This window comes from Tupaia chinensis, unplaced genomic scaffold, assembly GCF_000334495.1.
Source record: "Tupaia chinensis unplaced genomic scaffold, TupChi_1.0 Scaffold149552_1, whole genome shotgun sequence".
Lineage (NCBI taxonomy): Eukaryota > Metazoa > Chordata > Mammalia > Scandentia > Tupaiidae > Tupaia > Tupaia belangeri.
Window position 1 is genome coordinate 1860218 of NW_006209397.1, and position 6412 is coordinate 1866629.

Genomic DNA, 6412 nt, shown 5'->3' on the forward strand with positions numbered 1-6412 from the left:
TCGTATTTACAAACTGTCAGTAACTTGAAATAAGCAACATAATAGAAAATTATACTGAGAATTGGGTAATCGATCTCCTCTTATAGTTACCATTGTTAGTTATGTTTAACATGATGTAGATGAGAGATCTTGATCTTCAAATTTGAATGGCTGTACACATGGTCTCTATTTGATTCACTAAATTGTTCAGTGTACTATACACCAGAGCACCATAGGCGAGTGGTTTAGGCAGCTGAATATTAACCTTTTCTTCCCTGGATTGATGAGCTAGAGCATATACATATCTGAGAATCTCTCCTGCCTATTCATTTAGCACACCATCTAATTTGAGGTCTGCTTCCTTTTTCCCATAGACCCTCTTTGAGGCTCAGTTGACTTTCCAGAGGTAGGATTTAAAAAGCAAATAAGAGCACAATAGTTAAGTGCTGTGCAGAGGGAACCAGGTCCTGGATGGCTGAGTAGGCTTTCAATCCCAGCTTTGGTTTCAGTTCAACAGGCATGTGTGTGCATGCCCAGGATCCTAATGGTATAGAGAAATGGAGCAAAAATGATAGCAGCGTGACCAGACCCCACTGGAGAGTATCGTCTCTGTTTCTGGTGTGCACATGTGTTCTTTGGCATTAAAAAAAGACAGAGAAAGAGAATGAGAGAGCATGAAAGATAATTCCCTGCTCCCCTCCTCACTTCTATCTGAGAATAGTCAAGGTTTTGTCCAGGAGGTCTGATTTCCCTTGACCCCTGTGAGGTTGTCATTTATTTTATTTTGTGCATATGCACATAAAGCCTTAGGTGCACTAAGCTGTATTGAAAAGAATTTTCAGATCATATCACATTATCACTAGACTTTTCATGGCCATTAAAAACTATTACTGTTTTTTTTTTTTTCCCTCCCAACTCTATTTCTGCACTCCAATTAAAAACAATAGACTGGAAAAAATATTTACAAATAGGCACATATTTAACCCTTTAGAAAATCAAGGAAAGACAATCTTTAGAAAAGCAATGTTACAGCATTTTTGTCTATTAAGCTGTAAAAAATTAAGTATGTCCTTATGCTGTTAACAGTGGAACAGAACCAGTATCCTTATATGTAGAAAATTTTACTGCAAATTTTGTAGACCTCTTGGAAAGTGATTTAAAAATATACAATAAAATATTTATATCCTTTGAAAAAATTAAAAGCAAGTAAAATTTACTTTATTCCCTAACATCTGAGGTAAGCTACTCATTTCATGCCTCCTTTCAGCAGCACTCACTTTGGTCAGCTAATTTAATCAAAGGCAGGCCATCTTATCCTGTAAGCAATATATGGCTACCCAAGTCATATAGGGATGAAGAGTGGAGAATAAGAAAAAATTTAAAAAGAGAAAAGAGAAGCAAAAGAGGAAAGCTTCCCTTGTTCAATCTGTTAACAATACAAATTGTTTTTCAAATATAAGTGCCATTCTGTTATTTCATAATAACATTCTTGTGTTTTTCTAGAGGCCTAAGTTAATTTTTATTTTGAGAGATTTTTGTAATAGGGCAGGTGTACTCACAGAATAGACAGAGAGACAGAAAGTGAGAAGTCACCCTGCCCTCCCCGCCCCCCCCCAGGGAGGATGGCTATGCCGAAATTCCTTCTTCTCCATTCTCTGCACAGGATTTTGGGCATGCATGCACATATGTCCTGTGTGAGTTTCAAGCCACTGGGTCCCAGACTTGAACTGTGGTTGACTGAATGAGAGTTTGGCATTTTAAACACTGTGCCACCTGCTTGCCCCAGTTATTTTTTACTTTGACCTTTAGGGACAATATTGGTAATTGCCTACGTAATATTTGTTCTCCTTTACTTCTTTTTTCCTTTCCTTTTATTTATTTATTTATTTATTTTTTTGAGTGTAGCAAAGTGTCTGGAAAGGGAGAAACTGTATTTTATGTTTGCTGCTCATCATGCCATATTACTTCATTCTAGCCAATGGAATATAGGTAGAATCTTTGATGCTTTTACTCTGTGAGGCTTGCAGGATAGCTACTGTTTGTCTAATAACAAGAAATAGACTCAGCTGTGATGAGTATTTGCCCTTTGACCTTTCCCTTTCTTCTGCCTACATTTGACAAAGCAGAAAAAGAGAAGGAACTTTTTGTTGTGGTGACACATTACCATCCTTGGATTGCTTACTTATGGTTGTCTTTTCATGTAGGAAAAATAAATTCTTACACATTTAAGACATAATTTTTCAAGATTTCTATTGCTGTCCCTTGAAAGTAATTCTTACCAAAACAACCAATAAGAAAATTCCTTTCTCTTGGGGAGAGAGAGGGTCAGGTGAAAAGGGAAGATAGAAGGGGAAACAGAGAAAATACGAGAGAGAGTGAGAGAGAGGAAAGAGAGAGAGAGAAATGAGATTTGTATATATGTGCAGGTGAGGTGAGATCAGACCCTTTATTCTCTCTAAGAAATTAAGGTGTGTGTGACTAGCAGATGGCGTAGTGGTTAGGTTGCTGGACTTTCACATGGCCAAATGTCATTCAAGTCCCAGACTGGAAGGCTTGAAATTTAATCTGGGCATGTGCGTGTGTGTGTGTGTGTGTGTGTGTGTGTGTGTGTGTGTGTGCTCTGAATCCTGAGAGGAGAATGGAGGAGAAGGGATTGTGGCATGGTCATTCCTCCGAGAGCGATTTCTTGCTAGCTATCTGTCTCTCTCCATCTCTCAGGTGAGTGCACATGCCCTATAGCAAAAATTTCTCTCTGAAAAAAAATTAAGGTGTTTGATTAAAAACTACTTGTGAGACTGGCAGGTGGTATGGCGGTTGGGGTACTGGGCTCCCATATGACTGACCACAGTACAAGTCCTAGATCTGGTGGCTTGCATTTTCACTTTCCCTTTTTCTCTCTTTCTTTCTCTCTCTGGTCAAATTAAAAATAACAATAATAATAAATTTAATGTAATTAAAAATGAAATAAACATATAAAAGAAAACCACTTTGTGATACTATCACAAGTGGCTGTTGTTTAGATCAAAAAACAGAATTTCTATAGTTGAGATAGTTTTTAGATATTTGGAAAATTCCTTTCCTAATGAGGATAAAATTGCTTATTAAAGGTTAAGAAAGAGAGTGGGATAAGAGTAGCAGCAGATTGGGCAGAGGACAAAGAGAAAATTATAAACATGACAATTACTTCAAGTTCTAAGTATAGTAAAAGTCTAGACTGATTCAAAATTGTTTCAAATGAGTAAAATATACAAGGTGGAGTGAACACATTTTGTACATGGAAATACTCCTAAATTATCACTTATGCCAATTTAACATTCACCCCCAAGAGAGATGTTTTTTGAGAATACTTGGCCTTGACTAAAGAAAATCAGAATCAGACATATTTTTAAAATCTAAATCTTGACATGCATGTGTCATTTACTCCTTGTTATTCTTTACTCTGTGGACATAAAAGAAACTTTTCAGCATTTGAGGAGCTGTTATTTGTACTGCATCTGGGAAAACCAATTGTGATTTTTCTTTGCTTTACACCGTTGGCATAATCCTCTAAATTAGGCTTTACTCCTATGTGGCTTACAGTTTTCTTGTTTTTGTTAAATGAACCAGATTACTTGAGATAGGATTTTGGCATTTCATGTGTGAAGATATTATATAGGAATTCATGAAGCAAATTTATCTTGTTCTGGGGACAGATGTTTTTGCATTGTCAAGTTCTAGGTTTATTAGTTTGGGTTTGAATGAGGCTAGAAATCTCAAACTGCCATACTTAGTCTGCCTATATTCAGCTCCAAAGACCAGAGACTGGAAATCTGACCAATTGAAAACAGCTTAAAGAAACATTGTAATTTTGTCTTTCCTCAGAACCCTGAAGGTAGGTCTAAGCATTGACTTGAAGAGTGTGATGCTGCTTTGTGGCATCTAAAAGGACTAAGTAATTTCTTTTTGGAACCTTTCTAAATTAACATGATTTTGTGATTATGAGAATAATCGTTGTATCCTATGGTTTACTTCTTACAAAATAGGGAAATGATTTTACCAAAAGTAACTTATTGAAAAAGCAGCAGTCTACTAACGAACAAACATGCTGTGTATTTGTCAAGGTGTTTTTGATGTCATGTGACAGCTCCAATAAGAATAAAGAGTAAGAGAAATGAGTACATGGCGTCATAACTAGGAATTTCAAGGGATTAATTGGTTCAGGAAGGACAGGATACAAGATTTCCACCAATATCATCAAGAATCTGTCCTTTCTATTTTCTCCCTATACCAGCTTTTTCTTCATTCAGACTCTCTCAATGATGTTAGCAAAGATAGTAATATACAACTCGAGGTTTGTGTCACTTCTCCACTTTAAATACAAAAAGAAAATTCTACTTTTTCAATAATTCCAGCTGAAGTTCTAATGAGGGCTTGCATTAGTTAAGCTTGGTTAATGTGCCAGTCACTAAACCAGTCACAGTTGCTAAGGGTATGTGCTACCTAAATTCTTTTTATAAAAATTATTTAGTTTTATTTATCATTGTTGTTTTTACTTTTAATTTGCTACAGGGCATGTGCACTTACTAGAGAGAGAAAGAGATGGAGAGAGGGAAAGTGAAAAAGCAAACCACCTGGTCCAGGACTTGAGCCATGGTCAGCCATGTGGGAGTCCAACACCTTAGCCCCCACACTACCAGCAAGCCTGACAGGCTGTTTTTGAAGACACTGGTGTTGGGATTTGAACCACAGTCGGCCATGTGGGATTCAGCTCCCTTAAGCACCAAGTCATGGGGCTGGCCCCACTACCAAATGCCTTAAGCCTTGGCCGCATATTAGGCCCATTCAGTTTAGATTTGAAGGAGGCTAAAAACTGGAATAAATGGTGTCAAACCACCCAATCTATAAGAATTCCTATAGTTCACAGGAGGATGCTTTCTCAAAGGTAAATCAAGTACTATTACTAAAAAGGAAGAAGGGAAGCTGAACAGGAAAATTGAATAGATGCTCATGATATGCTACAATGTAACACAGTGTAGTAAGAAGACAAAACCACTGTAGATGAAAAACATGGAAATATATACAGATTTTTCCAGTTGGTCTTAGGTGGTTTTTTACATCATAGCAAAATAGGAGATCATTTCTCATGTGTGGATGTGTGTATTTCATATCTTTTTACTTGATAGATTCTAACTTATTCCACTTAATATTACATTTCAGGTTTTTAACACGTGTAGCACCAAAGCTTTTATAGATGGCACAGAAAAAAATGCAGCTATTGTAGTCTCAAGGGTTGATCATGTGCCTTTCTTTTGCACTGTATTAAATGTGTTGTGTCTCATTCTCATATGTTGCTTTTTAAAAAATTAAATTGAACTTTTAAAATGAATATTGAAGTTTATGGAAAAGTTAGAATAAAATTTTACTGATAAAGCAAGGCATAGACATCCATCAAGTCCAACCTGTAAGTAGCAGTGGCACTATTATAGATGCTTATCCACCACACTTGGTTTATAAGCCATGGTAAGTAACAGTTAAAACTTAGATACTGGGCCAGCGAGTAGCATAGAGGTTAAGGTGCTAGATTCCACATGGCTGACTATGGTTTGAGTCCTGGACCTGGTGGCTTGAAAATCAAGAGGAAAACGGAGGAGAAGGGATTGTGGTGTAGCTATTCCTTGGGGTGTGCGGTGATTTCTCACTGTCTGTCTCTGGCAAGTGAATGTGATCTATGGCAAAAACCATGCTAAATAAATAAATAAATGCTATTAACCTATGATTTGTTAGTAGATCATGTGGTGTTTTCTTTCTTTTTTCTTTTCTTTTCTTTCTTTCTTTCTTTTTTTTTTTGAAACTGCTAAAATACAATGGGAATCTTATGGTGGTTTTCCCCACACAAACTCAACACTGATTCATGTTCAGATTCACGCTATTAGATAACACTACTGAAGTGAGTGTAATTTACTGAAAAGTACATTAGTGATCAGAAAATGTTAACAATAACCCCAAATAACATACACATCTCCAACTATGACCCACCCATGGACTACTACCTAATATTTTTTCTATATCTTTGTATAAAATATACATGAGAATTTTCACAGAAAAAAAATTCTTGTTACTACTGAGTCTTTTGTTAACACTCTGATCTTAATCATGTTGCCATTTACAAACAAGAGTTATCTTTATCTCATTTAGCTTTTTGAATCAACTGGTCTGTCGATGTTTAAAAATTATTTGATAAACACCATTTGATATTCTTGGTGGGAAAATATTATTAGATAATTATTAGCTTAGAAATTTTGAAAGCATCTTTATTTTGACAAAATTCAAAGCGTATTAGGTGAATGCTAATGCATTTAAATCAATATTTTTAGAAGTATTATATATATAGATATATATGTACAACACATCCCAAAACTACTTTTGCTTGTAAAAATTTTATGTTTAGTATTAA